This window comes from Prenolepis imparis, unplaced genomic scaffold (genome assembly GCF_030444845.1).
Source record: "Prenolepis imparis isolate NDT839.2.m4 unplaced genomic scaffold, iyPreImpa1.0 SCAF_6, whole genome shotgun sequence".
Taxonomy (NCBI): domain Eukaryota; kingdom Metazoa; phylum Arthropoda; class Insecta; order Hymenoptera; family Formicidae; genus Prenolepis; species Prenolepis imparis.
The window spans coordinates 10,184,596-10,210,563 of NW_028141164.1; the positions used below are offsets into that span (position 1 = coordinate 10,184,596).

Sequence of the window (25,968 nt, forward strand, 5' to 3'; positions counted from 1 at the left end):
CAGTTACAACATCGTCAGTATCGAATTTAATACCGGTAATGAATCGCCAAGGGCGTCGTTTACGCAAATTTTAAGAAAATATAATTTTAAACATTTTCCAGTTAGTTTACCATCAAGTTTACGCATTTTAAAAAACTGCAAAAAACTTTGCTCAAGAATCTAGGACAATCCTCTTTAGTCATTAAACCAATTCCAATTCTTTCAATAATGCGATTCTCGTGCCAGATAATATTGGAAAAAAAATATACTAAAAATCGCCCTAAGAAATGTAAATTGTTGTCAATTTAATTGACGGTTTATTTTTTTTTTTAACTTTTACTTATTTATTTCAAAATGTGTTTAAGTGAATTTGTATTTTAAGTATCATTTTTCGATCAAATACAGAATATCTCGGCGGTTAGCAATCAATTATCCAGATAACATTCTCGAGAGCTTCACGAAAATTGGGTCGCTTATAGGTACGTGAAGATCGAGTTCATATCGACCGTGTTTCTATTGGGCGATAAATAAACGCGTATCTCACATGCGATGTACAGGGTGTTTCTGCGACATACACATCAGTATGTCGGGTTGCCTATTCGTGCAGGCGCGCATGGTCGTTCACAACTGCGCCTGTGTTCACAGCTTATACGAGTGAATATAGCTGCGCCAAAGCCTACGCAGCTATGAACGACCATGCGCGCCTGCACGAATAGGCAACCCGACATACTGATGTGTATGTCGCAGAAACACCCTGTACATATATGTGCGTGCACATATATGTACGTGTAAATACATATATATTTATATATATGTATATGTGTATATAAATATATACATATAATACATGTATATACATATATAATAAGGCGTGAGCATGCACGTCGGTGATTATTCTTGCAGCACGTTCGTGGTAGCGGATTGTACATAAATATTCTCATGAGTGCAATAGAATCAACCCCGATCTATGGGAGTACATACGATCGTACGTGCTGTCGCGTTCAATTGCGACGAGCATTTAGCGAATGATACTAGCACGAGGTGCGCGAGAAGGGTTAATTTTAATTTCGATCTATAACAGTCGTGTGTGCGTGTGTATGTTGCATATCTCTCGTGCTATAAACGAGGTCATGCGGCTTATCCGGACGCAATTTAATCGCGATGCTTGCACGATCTCCCGCCTCTATACAGATTTTGATCCCTGTGTAATTTTTATTATTTTTGCAATGGGATATATATTCCGCACGTGTATTTCACACATACGTGTGCGCGTTGTGTATATACATACTTAAAAATTTATACGCTCGAAATTAAATCAAGAATGAGATTTCATTGTTTGCTTGCGCCATTGAATCTCTTCATTTATTGCGTAAAATATCGTTTACACGTCAAATTACACGCGCGAAGAGAGAAATCACAGTCGGCTACGAATATTTGCTATTGAGCAGGATTAATGGCACTTGGCGATAGAAAGAAGAGAATCACGATCTTTTATGACCGATGACAATTTACAGGATATATGTATATATATATATGGAACTGTGCGATTGTCAACCGCGATTCAAATCCCATCAATTCCACCGCGCACTTAACGGTTTTCCTATCGGTAAACGAGTGTAAAAAGTATCGCGCGTCGACGATAAACAAATTTGATTGCAGATAAAACGTCCCGACGGTGAACTATAAACTTCCGTTGTCTCTTCCGCGAATAATACCATCGGCTAGCGCGACCGGTTTTGCTTATCGATCGATTGTGCTCGCCCGCGATACCTGTATATCGTCGACCACGCTGGCGTTAAAATTAAATTACGCTCGCTCCGGGAGACACCGTCAAGAAGTATGGCCTAGCTTTTTTAAATGGCGCAGAAAATCAATGCCGGGTTATTTCTCTCCCTCTCTGTTTCTCTCCGGAGTTACTGTTCGCCTGGCAATCGATGCAAATCGAATCTTTGGACGTTATCGAGCAACCCAGTCAGCGATTCCGCGTGGTCATTAATTCTTCCAAGGACAGAATTTTTTGGCGGATCTAGATGAAAGCCGAGAGAGAGCTAACGCGATGAAGGATCTACCGCGATTTATCTACAGGTTTCCCACGTATAAGCGTGACGGAATAAAATTTTGCGCACAGATCGCGGAGCATTTTTCATTTTTTTCAATAGTTTAGAATTTTTATTTATCGAGAAACGTTAATCTTAGACAGTTCATCATATATAGTTTAAGAGAGAAATTCGATACACCTAAAATGACCGGCTAGTTTTCTCGTCTCTCGACTATACCGAGTATAGTAAATAATAAAAATAATTTCACGCAAACGCAATTCATCTCCGGCGATTAAACGAATTCCGATGTCGTGATTCGGCACTCTGTACATGTTTCGCGGGAAATTTACGGGCCGGGCATAAAACACTCCTTGTAAACGGGCACTGCAATAATTATTACGGACGACGACGGGCGCCGTTTTGCGGTTATAAGCGGGCTTTGCGACTGACATACCCGGGTACAAATGCCGTATATTCGCGACCCCGCGGGGGGTATCGTATAGATCATTATTTAGCATAGCTTTCTCGACGTTCGTAAGGCGGAAAATGGAGTCGGCGAAATATCGGCTCTGTTCGGCGCGACGTTGTTGACTCTGATGGAAAAGCGCGATGCAGAAATGGCGAAACCAGCGAAAACGGAAGTTACGTCATCGTCGCGTGCGATGACGGTTTCATCTCTCTCCGGCTCGACCGAGACAAGCTCTCTCTCTCTCTCTCTCTCTACCTCGACAAGGATTTATTATCATCGACGACGCAAAACATGATGAATCGTATTCACTTCCGCATCACGTCCCCCTCTCTCTCCTTCCGCGAGACAGCTTTCTAATACGTTTTAATTAATTGTCGCTTGATTAATTTATCATTATGCCGCGTATGATATGACAGACCGAGTTTAATGCCGGCTTTAATAGCTTTATTATTTTTAGGAGACGAAAGAGGAAAATCAGGTAGCTGTAGTCATATTTAAGACGTTATATTAGAGTATACGATAGAATTTCTTACGCAAACATTTACTTTGACGCTTAATTATGGAGACTATCTGAGATTGAGGCTATATTGAAACTGCGCACACATAAAGATATGTGATGAGTAGATTATAGTTGGTTAATAGCAGGACCTTATTTCATTTCGAAAAAGAGATTCACTCAGATTCGAAACTTTCCAAAATATATCAAGAATGTTTCAAGAACGGGGAAAAACAACATGAAAAACATATTAAAGTTACAATATACAAATAATATCCAAAGTTTCATATCATACTCTCTCTCCCTCTCTCTCTTCTTGTGTATATAATAAAATAAATCTATGATTTAGTAAAAAGAATAAAATGTTTAGCAATTGAATTAAGAAATTGAATCACATTTGTGACTCACTCATTATGAGTATAGATATAGAATATTTAATATAAAGTAGAGTATAAATATCCTTAATATACGTAACATAAATCGTAACTGTAATAATCAACTGAATTAATCAGTCGAATGAGATTCTTAATAAGAGAATTAAGATCAATTCGCAGCAGAGTATAATATATAATATTTTTAAAATGTCATAGTGTTGAAATATACATACCTTATACATATGTGAATATAATGTCTCTTGATTAATAATAGGCTTCATAATATGTTTATTAAATAATTACCTTGCTTTAATTAAAAGGTAACAATATACCATGTAGTTAAAATTATGAAATGCAGTTAATTTTATATATGCTCTTGTAATGTTTCAAGAAACCCTATCTTATAATGTTCTAAAAAATTTAATTTAGCTTGCAGAAGTAATATCATATATTCATAATATACTAAATATTATTTTCATCGCGCATTATCTGAATTAGCTGATATTATAATAAAAACAATATCAGCTGCAATGCGCGGATTTAAAAGAATATATATTTTACTATGTGTGTAGGTGATGCAAAAGCTATATTATAGGATCATATAAGCGCATCGAAACACATACTTGGATATTGCGCGGATAATGTGCGAACGACAAACCTCGTCGTCCCGCGTTTATTAATATTCATCCACGTGTCATGCAGATCGCCAGGTCGGTGTGGCATCCGGGCGCGCTCTTATTAAATATTTAATACTTTAATCGCGTGCGCGGTAACGTTGCCGCGTGGGTGTAGTCGAGAAAAGGATTTTGCGGGTGCGAAAACGGTAAACCTCTGTATATATATAGGTGTGTGCTGTTGCCTGCGTTAAGCGGATCGAAATGTGCTGTGCCGGTGAGAAAAAAAATTTAATCAAACGTCCCTGTTGTGTGCGGCCGCGCTTCGTTGACTAATTAATGAGAATTTCAATCCCTGCCGATCCCAGCTCGCTCGCGCAATGGTAACGAATTAAAGAGTTTAGTATCGTCGGCAGCCAATAACGCGATATGATTAATTAACTCACGGTATACGCGAACGCGCATGTGCGTTTTTTTAGTCTTTCTTTGCGTATGTGTGTGTGTCTTTCTATTTTTCTCTTTTTTCGATTAATCCGACATAACGCAGCGCCTTTTATGATCACATCTCTAACGCGATTGCGGCATTAAAAAATCAGACATAAACATTGTCTTGTCGGCGTCTATTATTGTTCGCGGGCAAGAAGAAGAGTTAAGTAACCCGATATCCTATGCTGTTACGGTGGTTAAGATTTATAGCCACGGGGAATAGTTGCGATACTTGTACCAAAAGCACTATTAAACAGTGATTAATTGCGCGCGAAATAAACTGTTCTTTTACCATCGTTCTTTGAAAAAAATACGCGTGAAAATAGAAATCTAATAGCTCGAAAAAGATTTAAGTTATATATCTTCATCGGAAAAGATATAAAATCACCGTGTACGTCGTACATGGCTATACCATAGGAAATTTTTCATTGTCCAAAAGCGACATGGTGGTCGCATAACCGGATTTTATCAGCGTTTCCGAAGTAAATGTAAAAAATGTCGAAGCCTCGACGATATATGATTACTCAGTTTTGCGGCGCGGCGGCGGTCTATGGAAAATATGAGAGCACCAGCGTGCGTAGTAATAATTCATACCCGTCATTTTTGCTTTTGCCTCCACCTCCTTCTGCTTCTTCTTCTGCGTAATATCACGCTACCGCTCGCAGCCAAGATTTTCTATTCTACGTGTTCATCCATCATCGTCCACGCTACCGGGCTGTCTCGATACGGCCTCCGTTGTGGTTTGCGACTCACAGGCAGTCATACCCGCACGAGATGTTTGAAATAATCTCTCGGTCGTATAATGACTCCGTCTATAAAAGCAGTTAAAAGTCGCTTATAATGATCCAACTACAAATCTACCTGACTGATCAAGAGCCACCGAGTACGCTTTCATCGAGAATAATAGAATAAAGTAATGCTATTTTCAACAGATTTTATCCTCTGTATTCCGCAAAATCCAATACTACTTGCTTTTGTCCGCTAAATTATCAGGACTCGAGATTTAATTTGAAATATATAAAAAAAAAATTGTATGTTTAAAATGGCTCCCAATCTTCATCCCATTGAATTAATGGCCATTTTTTGCGGCCGAATAAGATAGCGGGAAAAGAGTGGACTTACCACGACGAAGCGAATAAATCATCTCTATTCATCTATCAATGAGGAAGCGGGTAATTAATACAACGGAGCAGCGGACGTTGGAATAATCGTGGCCGACCGAAATCGAGCGAACGGCGACATCGCGAACGCGCGCGCAAGTTAACCGTAACTTGATTTTAATCCGCATCGACGACGAAAGATTACGAGTTCGAGACGCACTCGATTTCCACGAAATTTGTTCGGCAAACACACTTTCGCGAAACACTCTCACTCCCGGTAAGCCGCGAATCGCGCGAAATTCAACGAAACTCGCGGACGCGCGAAAAGGGGCGAACGACACTCCCGCCATTTTCACGATGAAGCGTCGGTCGAAGCGCGGGCTTTCGTGACGTCACAGGTCAAAGTCGAGCGGCCTCCGATATCGCGAGCGCTACTACCCGTATTGACAATTAACGGCCTTGATTTAATCTCGATCGAATCGACCCGAATTGACGACGAAACCTTACAAGCCCGAATCTCACTCGATTTCCACCAAGTCCGGTCGACGAATACTATCGCGCAGCACTTCCGGTTAGTCGCGAATCACGCAAAATTCAACGAAACTCGCGAGCAAAATTCGCGAACGCGACGAACGCCACTGCAGCCATTTATGTACGCGACTTCAGTCGAAGCGCGGACTCTCGAGGTGCGGACAATCGATATTAATCGTGACGTCACCGGTCGAAGTCGAACGATGCGCGACATCGCGAGCGTGTACTGACATATATTAACCTGAACATAATTTCGATCGAATCGACCCGAATTGACGACGAAACCTTACAAGCCCGAATCGCACTCGATTTCCACCAAGTCCGGTCGACGAATACTATCGCGCAGCACTTCCGGTTAGTCGCGAATCACGCAAAATTCAACGAAACTCGCGAGCAAAATTCGCGAACGCGACGAGCGCCACTGCAGCCATTTATGTACGCGACTTCGATCGAAGCGCGGACAATCGATATTAATCGTGACGTCACCGGTCGAAGTCGAACGATGCGCGACATCGCGAGCGTGTACTGACATATATTAACCTGAACATAATTTCGATCGAATCGACCCGAATTGACGACGAAACCTTACAAGCCCGAAACGCACTCGATTTCCACGAGATTCACTCGACAAATACTTTCGCGAAACGCTTCCGGCTAGTCGCGAAGCACGCAAAACTCAACGAAACTCGCGGACGCGCAAAAAGCGGCGAACGACCCGCTATTTATGTACATACATACATGACTTCGAAGCGAGGCACGGCATAATCAGTAAAATAATGACGACGTTACCGAGGAAACCTGCGGCCAGTCGCGAACGCGCGTATTGACATCTAACCTCAACTTGGTTATCGATGCGAATCGAGGACGAACCGTTACTACCCCGAGGCGCACTCGATTTCCACGAAATCCGTTCTACAAATACTTGCACGCGACACTTCCGGTTAGTCGCGGATTACACAAAATTCAACGAACTTGCGAAAGACAGTAAGAACCGCTCCGAATAACCATAGTGCGCGACTTCAGCCGAAACGCGGACTAGCAGCGTCTCGTCGCCTCGAGCGGAGTCGCCGACAATCGATAATCGATAATCGATAATAATCGTGACGTCACCGGTCGAAGTAGAGCGCCGCGAGTCGCGACTGGCCATACTAGCGGACCGACCTGAACATCATTTCGATCAAATCGGGCCGAGTTAACGACGAAAGACTGTGACTTCCACCGAAATCTGTTCGATAAACAGTAATACTTTGGTACGACACTCCTGGGAAGCTGCGAAAAGGTAATATTCAACCTGCGAACGCCGTTTTCGGCGACTATATTACGCGTTTTTGTTATAGAGACGCGGATCGCGGACTCTTATATCTCGGCTCAGTTCCGCTGCAAGTTCAAAGAGCTGAAGGGGAGAAGAATGGCGGGGCGTCGATTACAAGATACGACGCGCATCGATCTACTCGTATAATTCTGTCGTCCCGGATCAAAACGAAATCTCTGTTTGCACAAAGCTCAAGTGCAGAAGCCCGGATTCTCGAGACAGGTATTTGTGCAATTTTATTCCTAGAGAGGAGAGCACTATATCGAATCGAAACGGACTTAGCTGTTTATAGAATGCGTAAACGAATTCCACAGTAGTTCTTATTTCTCAGTTTCGGTTTTCCTTCTTTATTAGGGATGGACAATATCCGATATCTAACAATAAGAGCAGTGCAGCAGGAAGAAGAAACGCATACAGTCTCCGATGGCGCACTTAATTTAACAAGGTAAAATAATCCGAATTTCTTCGGCTCTGAAAAACATTTACACGGATTTCGATTCCAATTTCTTGGCACAATTGCCATAACCTCGGAATAATATAGGAAAAATATTCTTAACCATACGTAAATTAATAATATTAATCTTACTGTGTGATTGTCTTTATGCAATTACTAGAGCATATACATATATAATTATCATCATTTTATTAAATTATTAACTATAATTAATATATATTAATAATAGTTAATAATTTAATAAAGCGACGATAATTTTATATATATATATATATATATATATATATATATATATATATATATGCTCTAGTAACCACATAAACAGTCATATAGTAAGATTAATGTTATTAATATAGGTATGATTAAGATGTATTATTCTTATATTATATATTAATATATCTTAACATCGTTGTTTTATTAAATTAATATAATAATTAATTTCGTTACTTTATTTAAAAAATTATTACTATTATTAATAATTTCTCGTAATATATTTTAATCCTGAAATATATATGTACATATTTATATAAGTTTATATAAGATATTAGATATATTTTATAAGATATTAAATATATTATAAGATATTTAGGTATATAAGATTTATACACAGAGAGAATTTCCTCTTAGAAATTATCCTGAAAATCATGGTAATCATGGGACAATATGGCATGGAAAGAATTTTATGAGAATTTCTTTGATTAATATTTATCACAATAAAAATAATTCTATCTATTACAATAAAATATAAAATACGTTTGTTTAATTTTACTATGCAGTTTAGTATAATTAATCAAACATGTTGTATATTTTATTGTGATAGATATTATTATTTTTAGTGTGATAAATATTAATCATAGAAATTCTTATAAAATTCTTTCCATATCATATCGTCCCACGATTACCATGATTTTCAGGGTAAATTCTAAGAGAAAATTCTCTCAGTGTATTTATATAACTTTAATATATATATTATCTTTCAGGATTAGAATATATTTTGGCAAAAAGACAAATAAAAAAATTAGAATATATTCCAATTCTACTTTCGTATCTATGCAACGTGAATTACATGGACCAAATTTATCTAAAATTTATCTTAACTTGGCAATCGCGCGTTTAGAAAATGCAGCTCGTAGCACAATAGTAGTCACGATAGCTTCTGCGACTCCACTCGTTATCCCAGTTCGCGCGGAAGGGTGCATACGAAATTAATTTCTTGCGCGTGTGTACGTTAACCGGTATCGATCGACAACCTGGAACCAGGAACAGCGTCAAAGTGCGCTGAAACAACGCGTTACGCTTTCGATAAATTATCAAGAACTTGCCGCGAAATGACGCCGAACGACCACCATATTCCGCCGCTGTAATGGATCGCGGAAAATATGACTTTGCTTATCGAACAATGAACACGTTTCGCATCAAGGAGATTTTAAACAGGCCGAAACACAGCGACTTCAATGTCGCTTCGATATCGTGGACAAACTAACGCAAAACGATTTATAATTTTTAATATCGATTAGAAAAAAACGAAGTTAATTTGCGGTTCATTGAGTTGAAAAAGCTAATAAAAAATAATAAATTAGAAAATCTATTTATTAAACAATTAATTAAATCTGTTTATTAAATAATTATTAAACAATTACCGCATCAATTTATTTCTAACAGTCCCAATTATGTTATGAAACATAATAAAAAATACAGTCTATAAATAAAATGCATTGGAATTATCATAACTCGAATTTTATTCAGAGAATGAATCATAACTGAGAATAATTCGCATTGTTATCGTATTTTTTAGGTAGAAGAGTGAACGTGCCTGCGAGGGATAAACGAGGGTGAAATTACAGCGTCGCATCCCTGAAGTAAAAAGAAGTGATTATGAATATTTCAATAAAGCGCCCCTCGCAGAGAAGGATTACGATGCGACATGACAGTTTTACATCATCTATCGTGGATTCCTGATGGTGTGGATCTTAAGCCGTGCAGATGAATGACAGTTTGGGATATCACGTTGCAGCGATGGTGGGCTTGAAATAATTCAGCGAATCAGTTTTGACAGGTATGTATTAAGTTCTTTAGCCTCCTGCCATGGCGTGAATTTGTTTCAAATTTTCGAATTGAATAAAGCTCGCAAAGTATCGTGAAATAAACATGTGAAAATTCACGAGTATTATTGTTTCAATTATTACGTTAATTTAATTTTGTTATAAATAATATTCTAAAGAAAATAATACAAACAGTATCATACAATATCAACATCTTCATTGCCACAATAAATATGATTGCAAAACTTTTTATTTCGCGAAAATATATAGCTTACAATACGCTTTTTATATGCGTATTATATAGAAAATGGAGCTTATGTGATTTAATCTGTGCGCGCGAAAAAAAATGTGCCCCCATAATTCGAATAGTTAATCGACTTTATCTATCGGATAACGATAAAATGCTGTTTACTCTTTTTTTACATCAATATTTAATTTTTCTATGCGTAAAATGTGGAAAAATGTAAGCCGCTTTTTGCTTGTGTCGCGCATGATAGAATTTTTATTGCGATATAACCAACACTGTGCCGATATTACACAGTTTCACGTTGTTGCCTCGGTTGAAATACATCGAGTAGGATTTTGAATCAATTGACGTTTTGTTCGTTTAAGATGCTCAGATACAAAACATTGCATTTTCGTGGAAACAACCGCGCTAAAGTAGAACGCCAAGAGTACTTTACTCGAGGTAACTGAAGTCTTGTGCATTACGGAACAGAGTACGAAACAGTACATTTCGTAAGTAGTAGAATAATACTATTGTCGACAAGCTGTGAGACTTATTATACGATGGCGTGCTTATTGTTATAATTCTGCGAGATAGGAAAATCTGTCAAGAATTTCAAACTGTCTGCTATAATACGCTCCGGAGATTTTAATGTAATGACAAAAGAATCAGGAGAGAAAAGATGAGTGGCATAATTGGAAGAAGAACTTCCAAATTTTACTGACTTATATATTACGAAATATCATATTATTTGAAAGTAGACTGACACTTCGTAATAAGACTAACACCGACATTCTCCTTTTTTGTAATAATTTAAAATTAGGAAAGAAAAGAGAGAAGAATTATCAATGATTTGAATTTTCTGAGGCATACATTTTATGTTAAAAACTATCAATGAGAAAAAAAATTCTTAATTTGATTAAATCGATCAACTAATTATTATTTTGTTATTTGAACATATATAAGTATTTAAGTTAAATACACGTTATGTTAGATTTAACATGTTGTATTTAATTTAAATACTTCTATATGTTTAATTAACAAAATAATAATTAGTTGAACAATTTCATCAAGTTAACAATTTTTTCTCAGTGTATATACATATATTACATTTTCTTCTTGGGTAAAATTTATTCGAACGGCATTCAATGATTTCCGCTTTACGCTTCTTTGTCGGTAGAAAACGAGCAACAAAAAAAAAATAAAACGCCTCCCGCTCGATTCGCCCGGATTCGAATCGATTTAGAACACGAGTAATCCTCGTCAAACAGGTCCTTTTTCGCAAATCGTCCGGTTATTTAGAATAGCGGTGTGCAGGATTGCATCTCCGTTTGCGCCAGCGGTGACGAAGGCCGCAAGTTTCGTTACAGAGAACCGAGAATGGCGCGTGTTCGTGGCGGTTTCCAATTTGCGAAATTGCCCGTGAGATCGTGCATTTATGAACCGAGATAAACGACCGAGCAAGTATCCGATACGTTGGCACCGACCGTCCATCCTCATCGATTCGGATCGACACCTTTTTCTTCTCTCCATCTCATATCTATAAACCGATTTTTTTTAAAGCAGTTGCTCTCGTCGCAGATAACTATTACACACACGAGATGATCTCCACAAACTGTCATATCCAATGGCACCGCTATCGATTTATTCTCAACTATGCATATATTCGTATATCGAAAGATTCGTCGGAACAAATTGCGTCTGAGGGAATTTCAATGTCCCGTCGTGTACTTGAGACAAAATCTGGATCGCCGAAACACGTAAATGCACTTGGCGATTACGGAGGAAAAGCGAAAGGGTCGCTAAATCTCGAATGGTCTTCAGAAACGTCATATTCACATAGTATTGTCGATCGTCTCTCTTGTCTATATCGCGGCACATTTTACGTACTCGTGTATTACTTCTGCTCTTGGAAAATATCCAGTTCAGTTTGTTGAATTGTTTAAATCATGAAATAATACGCGGACGGTTTAGGAAATAAATGGCTCCTGCGGGAGCTAATTGAATTCCAATAAATTAACGATATCCAGGCATTGAGCGAGAAGAATTTCGGATTTTACAACCAAACTGATATTTCTTTCTGCGAAATTGCGTTATACAGAATCGCGTAAAATAATATCGTAAAAGCTGTTTGACGAGGAAAACAACAGCTGTCGACGTGATCGATTTGTCGAGCGTTTAAAAAATCGACTAATTGATCAAGCTGAAAATGATACGCTAACGAGACACTCGTAAAAATTTCGTTTGTTTCCAAGGGGCGGACTCGTAAAAAATGTACAGTGCGTTAACAGAGACGAAAACGCCCGATAAACAATTTGGCAAATTGGCTCGCGCCGGATTTATCGAACCGTCACTGACGCTAATAGCGCGGCCAGTTTGTAATTTGGTAATGGAACGGGCTGATAACGAGTTCGTGAGCAGATTTTGAAAACTACCAAGTACAGTTCTTGTAGCGTCCGTAAACGTAAAACCGCGGACGAAGCATGCAGTGTCCACCAGTGACATACATAAATATTTTTAATATTGTGAGCTGGAAGTAACGTGTAGCGCGCGTTTTATAACATATACATTTCATTAACGCTGCGTATAGGAATAATATAAATTGTGTGAGAACCATCTATATCGCGACCATTTATCGCATCGCATTTATAAAATGTTACGTAAAATCCGAATTGTGTAAAATATGTATATTACATATTTTGCGCTTTTTCGCATTGATTCTCCATTTTCCCGTAAATTTATTTATATATTTTAGCGACAGAGGCAACTTGCCGGCAAGCTAAATAAGATAAATTCGATTCATATATAATATTACGCATATATTCGCGAAACTGAAATCGATCGGGCGTGACTCATAAACATGCGACACCGAGCACGGTCGTCACCTTTGCTTAAACGTCGTTTTCAGAGGTACAAAAGTTCTAATTGAGTCTTCACAGCCCGGGCTCTCTAACTTCTATTCTCAAGTTCATGCTCGTGCCTTGAAGGGATCGGGAATTTAATGGGGGTGGAGAAAAACCTGCAGTGTGGCAAGCGCCGACAGGCTCTTTGTTGTCTGCATGTCCACTCGAGAGAAGGGACGAAACGAATTTGAACCCCGAACTTTCTTGGCTTCCATTAGTCAGTCCCCTGTCGTAGCCTCGCCTCCCCTTTTATACGTTCGCTCCATCGGTTTTTTGCGTCTTGTCATCAGGCAAGACTAACGCTGCGAAAATGTATTTAGCATACATTTATTATTCTCTTACAATGATGCTTTTACATTGCAGGCGCTTTGTTTTTATTTCAAGTCATTTAATGTCAAGATAAATAAGTTATTAAAATCGTGCGCAGTGTAATCGAATTTTACGTGTTTTGCGTAAGCAATTTGTTTTTTATCATCACATTTAGATTTGTACTTTATAATGTGGAGTGAGAAAGTTAGCTCGCTGTACAATGTTGTGACTAGAATTAAAAAGAGCGCGTCTGTAATATCTGAGAATTTGCAATGAAGAAAAGTTTATCCTCACGTTGAGGAAAGAATTAGAAAAATAGCACCAACTTTTCCTTTACGCGACTTGTTGTTTCATTCATCGCGTGACGATAATTAGCCCGCTAATTAAAACTTTTCGCCGCTCAGAAAAGCGGGGACAGCCTGTATTGACTTTCAGTTTCTATAAAAATATTCCCAATAGCTTGTGTTTCTTAGCGTTCGTTAATATTTCAAAGTTAGCTATTTCAATTTAGTGCAACTTACATTGCAATCGTCATAGTTAACTCTGTAGATTAACTATTTTCTCACAAGAATAAATTGCACTTTTCACTATCTTTCATTTACTTTAACATTTCGACTATTTGTATAATATTCTATTATAAGATAATTACATTATTCAATTAATTTTATTTATGCACGTACTTTCTTGAAACATCTATCATCTATTAATGGTTTCATCATATTACGTATTGCAATCTACAATATATTAATCGTGCATTAAACCTACTTAATCATCTAATCTATCTAATGATTGACAAAATTCAAGACAAAAATATATTTATAATTTTATGTGTGTCACATGTTTTTAAATATAACTTCGTATATTAATGAAAAATATTTCGTATCTTTTTATAATTGTTTAAATGGTTTCTGTATTACATGTATTACATATACAAATAGAATTTCGTTCCGCGTAAATTTTGTTTCTTGAAAAACATTTATTGTTGGATTATATTATATTTAGCAGGCGTCTCAAAGATAGACGCTTTTAGAAAGACTATGTTCACTCTAACTCGATTATTCGACTTATCACTTTGGAAAGCCCTCGCGCATAATTTATTCTCATTTCTTTAACGACACGTAAAGATATTTTTTTCACGTCTGACGCCATCCGTAAACGTACGAACGAACCTTTATGACTTTACACGAACGAACACTATGAAGCTCGGGCATCCATCATTCACGCTGCGAGCCGTAAGAAAGCCTTTTGTATGTACCTGCGAGCCCATTCTCATCATGATCAACGTATCACCCTTCGATCGTCATTAATGTCGGACTTGTCAGGCATGTCAAAGTCTTCCTTTCGTCATTCGTCAGTCACCGCGTTTTGTGTTTGCTGAGCGTATCTATTTTACGTCAGAAAGAATTCAACAAAGCGTCTCTTTTGACGTATCGAATTCATTCTATATTTACGAGCTGTCCATCACGATCGATTAAGAGCAAAATTCAACTTTTATAGTGTGTAATAATAATATGTCGAATTTAATGGCAGCGACAGCTACGGAAAGAGAATTCAAAATTTATAAAACATATTTTTTGCGTGCGAGACCGGTCAGAAACATTAATGTACGCATTTCAACGAGCGTAAAAATATAATAACGGTGAAAAATGAGTTAACATGCAAAATGAATATTCCACGAGTGTATTTATTCAACTTAACTTCATACCTCTTTTATTATAACATTAAGATAAAATATTTAAACTGAAAAATATGGGAAAAAATGTTTGTTGAAAAACATATTAATTAATACATATTAATTTCTGGCAAATGAACATTGTTTGAAAGATGAGAATTTATGATATAATTGTAAAATCTTTATCCCGGTATATTGACCCGGTATATTGTAGATTCGCGTACATATAAAATATTAGTAAAAAGTTAATATTGAGACATCGTAAAGTTGCGTAATATTAAATAAAAGGGAATTTCTTAATATGCGGTCGTGCTTTAAGTAAAAAAAAGATAAAAGTTATAAACATGCGAAAAAGAAAGATGAACGTTTCCATAATATGGCTCTTATAAAATACGGCAAAGTATAAAAATGAGGGTTACATAATACAGTGGCGTGTTATGAAGAAACGCTAATATCGCGAATTATAAACGTTCGCGCATTATCAACACTATCGATTTTATGTCACAGCTTAATATTTGTAGCACAACTTTTTACTTATATCAAGATTATATATTTTACACTGGAAATATTATATTAGTAGCCATTGATTATATTTATTTTAATAATGTTTGCATATGATCATTTCATATTTATTAAAACTTTATGATATATATGGTAATTAATATTAATAAAAAATGAATTGGTATTGCATTTATCAGCAATAAATTCCTAAATCAATTCTATATTGGTTTAAAAATTGAAATTTTTCTAAATTTAATCAAAATACATAGATGAGGTGACTTTTGTAAATACATACACGTTGATTAAAAACGATGATTAACGACTTACTTATTCATGGAATAGATATCGTTAAATATGCATTTATCAAACACTATTCGTGTATTGCGGATTTGACTCGGGTGCAATACGGTAACCGCATTTGCGTCTCAAATTAGGCTGCTAAAACCCCGCGGCCTCGCAAATTATCAGACACGGCGTTTCGCAGAGACCCTGGCGGGCTTATTAAATCTAATCAGTCTAATTTTGTACGCGTCTTATCCCCCCGACGAGACATAGTCGGTGTTCGTTCTGTCTCCACCAATCTCTCGGCTGTAGTAGTGAGTCGCGATTACACTTATGGTGCATTAACGTCAAACTGCCGTGTTGCGCGAGGAAATCCCATCAATTTTCCCTCGTCCGAGATTGAGAGCGGCACTTGAATTTTCTCTACTGATTAACGACGGAATTAACGAAGATTGAAGTATTGACACGTCTGGAAAAACGATAGCGTTTGATTAGCAAAATTCAAATACTGAAAGCCGCTTCAAAAATTTGACATTAATTTCATGATTCCACATTTATTATTAAGAATTAATATTTTTTGTTTTGATTGAAATATAAAAAGAGATGGAGACCATCAAACGGGACACAAGTTACTCTCGAAATTGCTACGAATCCTATCTTCGTGAAAACATTTCTGGTCAATCGGTCACCATGACAATTGAATCGCGACAATTCGAACTCTCGTGATATACAAATCAGAGCGGAGTAAGTGATTAAAATCTCGCGCCGTAAAACATCCGCCGATAAAGGTCGTTGGAAACAACAGTATTCTCGCGACGGATAGAATGAAGCGATCCGGAAGATTTACAGGCACTAAAAATATCTTGGGGGCCCTAGAAACCGGCGGAAAACTTTCACATTATCTCTCACGGAAAGTTCTACGTACTCCACGAGCATGAATTACAATCCATTAAGGATCGCGTGTTGCACAATATCGGCTATCTTGAACAAAAAGGGTGGGATGAAAGACCGGAAATGATTACAGGTTGTTTAGAGTATTGTATCCGGATAAAAAGACTCTCGGATCTTATTCCCAGCAGCCTCGTTCTCGCAGAAAACTCAAATCGATCGCACTCGTTGAAGCGAGTGCTCGCGAGTCATGCGATTTGCATCGAATCGCGCGACCTGCATTATTCCCGGCTGTGTATGTAGATATATGTGTGTGTATGTACGTGCGACATGTTTCATTTACATGATGTGTCACGCCGGCGACACGTTGGCTGGCTGTTGCGGAATTACGCGTGCCCCCGCGTACAACGACCGCGACGTGTGTATCATAAATCTTTTATGACTTCCAAATGCCATTCGCGGAATTCATTACCTGTACGTCCCCCCTTTCCCCCTCGTCGAGATCGCGTCATTTAAGAAAATGCATCGCCAATCAATTTACAATTCATTCCGCGCGGCGTATTATTGGTTTCGTTCATCCCATATTACCGCGACGATCGATCAACCGGAAGCGACCGGAAGTGCAACGGGTGACAGGTGAAATCCCCGATGGTCGCGCGCGCTTAAAGTGCCTTCTCTCTCTCTCTCTCTCTCCCTCGCGATATTACTTTTACTATTCATCGATAAACGTTCGAATCTAATTTGCGGAAATTCGAAACTTCCAGACATCCGCGTCAGTCACATGAATTATCGAACTTTGGGGAGCGCGAGCATCCAATGATTCTTCCTGACAGGAGAGCCCTGATAGATATTCCACCTATACGTTTCTTCGACGAAGATCTAAATTTTGCCCAGAAGCAGACAATGATTTACATCGACGGAATCGCTTGAACGCATCTCCCGGCAAGTGAAATGATCGCGCGTCCGTCGAGAACGTATCCGAAACGTAAACGTTTGTATGGAGAGAGAATCCTCGCGCCGTCGACTGTATATTATGCAGATATCTGGGCAGGAATTATTGCCTGATACCGCGCGGGCAAGACTGGCACGTTGTATATTATTCCATGCGTGGTCTGTTTGATGGTAAATGATGGTCCTGCGAGCCGCTGTCGCGCGTTTCCGAGCACTGCAAGGTACAGCGATGTATCGATGCGAGATATGCCGTGCCTTCGCTTATCCGACTGTCACCGATACCGATACAATTAAAATTTTCGAAGAGCAAAAATCGCAAGATTTGTCGCGCTTTGTCTCGCGAGCTGTGCATTTAATTTGCGAAAAAATTATGATTGAGCGACATCGGTTGTTTCGACGTACTGAACTTATCTCGCAAATTGATTTCCGAAGGCGAGCTTTCCTCCTCGTCCTCGTCCTCGTATGCGTTAGCGGACTTTTCCTACGCATAAATCTTTCATGAGCGCGCGCGTTCAGGATCAGGCGTGTCGAGGAGAATCTTCGAGATACATCTTCATTCATTTCAGTGGGGAGGTGCGTTTATCCTTCTGGCTCTTGTACAAAAAACTCACAAATCTAAATAAATTCCTATAAAATAGATAAAATTCCTATGAGTTAAAGTCCAATGGCGTGTACGCATAAAAATTCATAGTTGGCGGTAAGACAGAGTCCAAGTGATTACGCGCTTAATGAATGGTAAGTCATTGCGCGAAAATGGACGAGATTCGTTCGCCGGGTTAATTAACGCCATCCCGCGTGGAGCGGAAAAAAGTTCCCGCGGATCTTTCTTTTCTCTTTCTCTCTCTCTCTCTCTCTCTCTCTCTTTTTCTACATCCGAACGCAACGAGAACTCCCTATGTAATCATCATTTATGTCGACAGAAGTAGAAAAAGCTAGACGGGAAGGGGGGCGTGAAATAATTCAGCTGGCGCCGTTCACCCACCCTCGATTCTCCTCTTAACACGACCAGTTTTCGAGATTCATTGCGTTGCGAAATTACAGTGGCATTGTGCAGCACTTAGGAGACTCATATATGTGTACGCTTACATAGTATACATGTAAACGTTTTAAATGTAACATCTGTTGAGGCTTGTTAATCTTGTTTTTAGCTAAAAAGCTTTAGGTATTATCAGGGCATGATACTTGTTACTTATGTTTCAAGAGAGTCTTTATTATTCTATAGCTTTTAAATTTAAAGTTATTTTTATAGATAATCTATATTAATATATAAAGAAATACAGTTTATTGGTTTCATTGTTCGGGGTAATCTCAGAAACTACTAAACTGATTTGAAAAAATCATCAGCTAGTGGATAGCTTAGATCTTTCTGAGTAAAAAGGCTATAAAGTTCGGCGCGCCTAATAATAATTTTTGAAATAGTAATTAATTTGAACGCTGTTATAATTTAGATTTTATATTTGTATGTTACAGATAACATGAAATTCGGGAGTGCCGTTAAAAGTATCGCGCGTACGAGTGCGGGAGTGCCGTCAAAAGTATCGCGCGTACGAGTGCGGGAGTGTCGTTAAAAGTATCGCGCGTGTTAGTACGGACGATCCTGACAACCTAAGAGGAAGAGGAGGCCTGGGAGAGGCATCGGGCACCGGCAGAGCAACCCTAGGGTGAGTGTCGTTATTTGTATATTAATTATTATAAATCACATTAAAATTCAGTTCATTTATTTGAACAATTTAAACAAGAGAAATTTAGAGATATTATATAAATTTTTAAGAGATATTATATAAATATTTATATAAATCCCCCTATATAAAAGTTCTTCTACACTTGAAAAAAATTTTTTTTTAATTTATAAAATTATTTTATTATATATCCAATAATAATTTTTTGAAATAGTAATTAATTTGAATGCTGCTATAATTTATATTTTATATTTGTATGTTACAGACAACGTAGCTTGAACATCAACTACTTCGCTGTTGTGCATCGGTGTCAGTGAGTGAAATAAACTTTTATTTAATTTTGAGGTAACGGATTTATAGATCGTAGTTGTAGATTGTAGATTGTAGATTGTAGATTGTAGATTGTAGATTCGTTGCCTTAAAATGAATAGACTAGAATAAATTAGATCAAACTTTCTTAAATTCGACTTTTGATAGCTGCCTTTAATATACGTAATTAAAGCATATTATACATACAAGTGTAAATTAAAGTATAAATTAAAGAAAGATATAAAGAATTTCAATTCAGATTTCACTTATTTATTTTATTTAAAGAACGTGCTTGTGATTTTATTAATTGTACATAGTAACAACTGCGTTATATATAAAAATAACTTATTCTTTTAACGTTGATTATCCTAATTTTTTGTAGTCTATCCATCTATGTAGTGTGACGTATGAAAATACTTTACTTTGATTAATGTAAATCCAAGTTTTCGATCAATTAAATAATGTACCTATATAGTATGAATGTTTTTAATGAATTTTAGTTTATTACAAATTTATTATAAATTTTATTATAAGTAATATTATATGTATATATATATTTTTTATTTTATTATATATTTATTATTTTATTATATATTTATTATTTTATTATATATTTATTATTATTATTATACATTTATTATTATTAGAAAAATATCAATGAAACCATTTTGATCGATGACTCGGCGTTATGTTAGTTAAAGCGAAATTAAATTGAACGATGTATGGACAAACGATCGTGACTTTTTACGATCGTATTCGAGCGTAAAATTACGCTCATACACCGGCGATGATAATTAGTTGAAAACGGAATTTCCCTCCTTCATTGAGATCTCTGATAGAGGTCAAAGTTACATCTCTGACTAGATGTAGCCAGAATGATTGTGGCCAATAAAGGTAGGTCCATTGGTCTAATAAACAGTTTGATTTAATAGTGTAAATAACGCTATTGTAAAATACGGATAAATAACGTAAACGCGATATATTCGATTTCAGATCTAATATTTGATATTTAACGTTAAAATGCATGGATAAATATACGCATACAATTCTTCGATTGTGTATGTGTGTGTGCATTACCTAGTAATTTATAAAGAGAAAGAGAGTAAAATTGAAAGTCTGGTTTTGAGAAAGACAAACTCATCGTGAGTGCGGCTTTAACGATACTTCACTGTGTATCATGAATCATAGATATAGTTTGCGCAAATCTCGCGGTGGCTAAATTAGATTAATCCGTTGCAACCAGATTCTCTGTCGAATTGTCCACTTCGCTTCCCAATTCGTATATCTTCTACGCGAAGTTCATATTGTCAGGCCTCAATTGTGTTTTTTTATAACAAATTGACATTTTTAATATATTGCATTTTCAATTTCTACAAAGTTTGTAATAAATTCAATAGTAAAAAAAAATTACGAAGATATAATATTTAAGTCATGATTTAAAGAAAAAGAATTATTAATTTCTCTTGGAATTACTCGTGGAATTATCTTTATGAAACATTTTTCTTAAGGCTTAATGCTGCCTTTGTTGCATTTTAGAAAATTCAGCTCATTAATATAAAAAGGCTTCTTTCTTTGTTACTAATGCCCTTTAATATATATTGCGCTGAATAAACTGACGTTATTCCTTCAACTGTAATATCATTAATATTCTCGCGGAAATATCATAGATAACAGAAACTTGACTAACTTCGAACTCTCTGCGCTCTTTGAATGCTATAACGTTCTAATCACAAATCACTAGCAGATATTCGGTGATAGCGTAATTAATCGTACAAACTCCCAAAGTTTATCGAAACATTTAATTGGTCCACACCAAATTACGCAAGCTGTCAGGAAATATTGCGGATTGAGTTTCATACAAAATAAAATCTGACCACGTACAAACATGGAGAACAACTTTTAAACACGTCCATCAGGATGTTGCTATGTTTTAATTAATTCTGGGTATGCGGAAACAGTTTTGTGTGAGACTAATATGTACATAAAACATTTTGTTACTAAAGCTACATATTAAAATGATATTCGGCCTGCACTTTTCACTAATGTACAACAAAATACTTGGGAATTAGCACATGACATAATTTTATTCATCATATATTATTCATAATTTTTGTTCTACAAGTATAGCCCAAAAAATTTTTTCCAATGTTTAGTACAGCATTCGTAAAAGCAACGCGTGCAACAGAGTTTCCTCCTTTATTTTGCATTTCCACAAAAAGTTCTGTTTTCCATCGATACGACGTGATGCAGAGCTTGACTTGCTGTTGATTCTGCTACGATTTCTCTCCGTTCGACGTGACATAACGATTGAAATATAGCTGTCGCGGCAAAACCTTATGCGTGCGCTACGCATTTCAAACGATATTCTCTGCATTTCGCAGAATTTCGCGGGTCGTATATTTTTTTCAAGCGGCGGAGCGCTTTTATCCCGACCGCTTTCGGACGTATCGCGCTATCAGCTGCTCGTGCAACGCCGATAAACTTTAATTGACGTGGACGCACCGAGTATTAAACTGCGTGGATGTCAATCACAAAGGATGCACTGCCCCGTTGCGATGTCACCGACACGAACTGGCGGGCAATAAGCGGTTATGTAGTTGGTCGTACCATTGCAACAAGAGTGTCGCCCCGTTCTCGTGTCCCTTAGGTCGCATTGATATTCACAAAGTATTATACAAGGCCGGTACAAGCCTTAATGCGTTTACGACGCGTTCCGAGTTTGATGTCTTAACGCTACAGCGCAACAATTTACATTCAAATCCTGAACGGTGATTACAATTTTATCCGTGCTAAAGAATTATTACATATGTATTGTATTACATATTTATACAAATATAAGTGATAGGGCCTTAAGAGCCGAACGCGGATGTTGATGCGTATTCCAACGAAAATTTAATTTTTTCGCTGGAATTAAATTAATTGTGCATAGGGCACGAATTTTACTGCTTGGTATACTGCCAAGTCTTGTATGGAATAATCTCATACTTGAGATTTTTATTCTATACATCCCCCTCGAAAATTAAATTTTCGTTGGAATACGCATCAACATCCGCGTTCGGCTCTTAAGGCCCTATCACTTATATTTGTATTTATTACGGAAGAGCCTTAATAGTAATTCTTATTACATATTTATGTTATTACATATATATGTCTTCCGGATGCCTCTTAAATGTCGATCGCAAAATACAATTTCATAAGCAAAGATGAATCTTGAACATTGACAAGAAATAAGTATTGTCGAATCTGGGTCACATTCGAGCTGTAACGTTGCAAGGTTGTAACTTTATGGCGTAAAGCCAAATAACTTTGTACGAAAACGGTTTATCGCCCGTCAAATTTGATATCGCGCGTTTACTCACGAAATATGACTCATCGTGAGAGATTTTCGCGCGCGCGACATTTATCGAGAGAGATCACTAAGTGGATATCAATTCGATGTCGGTTATCTGTCCATGGATTTTACGCACGACAGTCCATTCGCTATAAACTATCTACGTATGCGGGCCGCTGCCCTTCGATATCGTATATCGTGAGAGTTTTGAACAACGTCGTTGCATGTCAGTAACGACACATCAAAATAGATTTACGACAAGCAAGTAACGATATTCAGTCATATTCTGTATATTTGATATTTTCTCTGTATATTTTCTACAAATTCGATAGCCTTTTTTGCGGACAAACAATGCAACTTCAAAAAATATCTATTTAATGATAGTTGCAAATCAACAATCGCGTATTTATTAGACGGTGATTATTATAGAAAGATTTAAATTCTTTTGCTGAATCTCAATATTATTATTTACTCATGCATCTTAAAATTCTTTAGCTCAAATAATTCGAAAATTTTACGAACAAAGCATTTCTTTGTTTATATTCGAAAACGATATACTCGATTAGTATATAGATTAATATATGGTAAAGTTAATGAGACGAATGTTAATGCTAATGCTCCCTCATTTATGCCATTATATTAGGTTGCTGCTACATATGTGGCATGCGCAAATGATTATTTAGCAATATATGTATATATATATATGTGTGTGTATGTATGTGTATGAACGATATTTGGGGATAGCACTGATAGCAGTGGTCTAATCTGTGCCGAAGTGATACGATATTCAGTGCATTACTTCGTAATGTATCATTCCATCAATAGCTTTCAGCTTGTTCTTTACATTCCCTATATGTTAAAGCCCACTTTATAGACGATTTATAACACAGAAGCAGTTTTATAATTTCATAAATACAGAACATATTTAAAAAAAATTAAAATACTCACATATACAAATACATACATATATCCAAGAATATTTATTAGGATATGCGCAGATAAAATTAATAAAATAGATAAATATAAATAAAAATAGATAGATAAATAAACCTATAATAGATTTCTGATTTTAAACTTTATCGCAAAATTTTTAAATTATCTAAAGTAAGGTCTTCATCCTTAAGTATATAGTGGAATCAAATTTAATCTTAATGTGCAAATATACATAAAGTGTTATAAATTGATTGATTTTTTATTACTTTTAATTTTATTCGTAATTTTGTGTTAGGTAATTCTTCTTGTCACTTAGTATTCAAGAAAAATTAAATTGAAAATATTTTCAAGTTCAACACACACAACAAAGTGAATTTTTTTCGATCAAATCAATTTTGGTATATAACGGTATTAAAATTCAAAATCTTTAATCGTGATCATAGACGATTAAAGATATCGATTGATTAAAGCACATATCAATCTTTTTTGCTACTGACCCATAGGGTTTCATTATAGCTTCGGTGACCTGAATTCATAGACAGCGCGATGAAACACATACACCACCGAGATTAGCTAACACGTCGATATTACTATATCGCCAATACAGTCGGCCTGACGATATTTGCTATTTATTTCTGGCCAGACCTTATGGCGTTTAATTGTGCGATGGATTCGCCGTCTAACCCATGTCACCCGCGGAATACACGTCAAGGAATGAGCTATCAAAGTTCGAACGGCTGCAAGGCAGGCCGGGGAGAGACCTTTGACATACCGGCGCGAAATTGGCTCATTACAATCCCTGTATCGGGGAGCAACGTACCATGTCACAGGTCTCATTACTGGAACAGTTTCGATCACGCAATCGCACTGACATTCGCAAAGCCGTCTCCGCTGATCCATTGACAAGCTTCGCGAGGTCGGCTTTATGACCGATATTAGCAAGAACGCGATTTCTCGTAATTAACGGTGCGGAAGTAACATCGAGAAATTTGAGGTAGGCGAATTATATAATAAGAAATAGGGCCGATTACGTCATATCTATAAAACAATGTCTTTGTAAAATTTAAAAGAATACTCTAATGACTAAGATACATATACACATTGATTGACTTTGCGTGGCAACGTGCATTAAAACAAACGTACGACAAACAAATTATTTTATTATGATTCATCGATGAATGCCGCGCGATCTCTTCTCGGATTTCTTCTCGCTGGGAAGTTCGTTAATTGCAAGCTCACGCGAATTGTTCGAGTTTCGGCACTTGACGCTGACGAGTTTGCGTGACGCTTAATATAAATGGAAAACCGGAGAAGTTTGCTTTCTCTTGATACGCCGTCGTGATGCATAATTCATAATGATGCTGAACGGCCGCTGTCGACATTTCTTCTTGAATAAACTTAATCGGAAGATTTAGTGAAGAATGCAATTTTCCGTAAGTTAATGTTATATTTTAGATAACGTAAAGGATTTAATTCAATATTTGTTATATATCATATTGTAACATTTTTTTAATTAAAATCGCATATGTGTTATCATGATGTTCGATTTGCAAATGTTTATTTTTTATTAGAATTTCATATCTCGAATATATATATATATATATATATATATATATATATATATATATATATATATATACTTTTGAAAAACAATTTGGCATTTTCTCGTTCATTCTTTAGAAATTCATTAGAAAAGCATTGTCATTTTGAATGTCATGTGCACGCAAGCATATTTAAATCATTGTTTCGACCGACTATTGATTAGTAATAGTTCCTCTGGGGGAGGGAGGGAGACAGTTAACTCGTCTCTAGAGCTCTCATTTGTTCGCACGAAAAACCCATTTTGTGAATTGATTTTACCTTTTGTCCAAACACACAGAATCGTTTATCCAATTGTTTGTGATCGAAATACAACACTATATTCGGCTGCTTAATTTTGCAAATAATTTCTTCTTTCCGCGTTTCATATAGATATTGTCATGTTCCACTTTTATATAAAATAAACCAAATATTAAAACTTTTAATAAATATTTAACATACATACAGTATCTCAAAATTATTCGGTATAATACATTTCTCGTGGCTAAT

The 25,968-nt window shown here is 36.7% G+C and overlaps 1 protein-coding gene and 1 long non-coding RNA gene across 10 annotated transcripts in view; one reads left to right on the top strand and one right to left on the bottom strand.

Annotated features, from left to right (window-relative positions):
• Positions 1-25,968, bottom strand: part of LOC145937976 (uncharacterized) — a 215,482-nt gene that overhangs the window by 185,854 nt on the left and 3,660 nt on the right. Inside the window, exons 1-2 of one of the 9 annotated variants that reach the window (XM_083041323.1) lie at positions 5,580-6,959; positions 5,052-5,269 (exon numbers count right to left, since the gene is read on the bottom strand). The exons of 6 other annotated variants lie outside the window; for them this stretch is intronic. The gene's annotated coding sequence lies outside the window, so the exon portion shown is untranslated. Of the gene's footprint in view, positions 1-5,051; positions 5,270-5,579; positions 6,960-13,141; positions 13,261-25,968 lie in introns of those variants that run through there. 2 more of the 9 variants (XM_083041319.1, XM_083041325.1) reach the window with 2 other exon arrangements.
• LOC145937977 (uncharacterized) lies at positions 7,118-7,851 on the top strand. Its single transcript, XR_014425655.1, has 3 exons — positions 7,118-7,367; positions 7,426-7,622; positions 7,755-7,851. It is a non-coding gene; the product is annotated as an uncharacterized LOC145937977 (long non-coding RNA).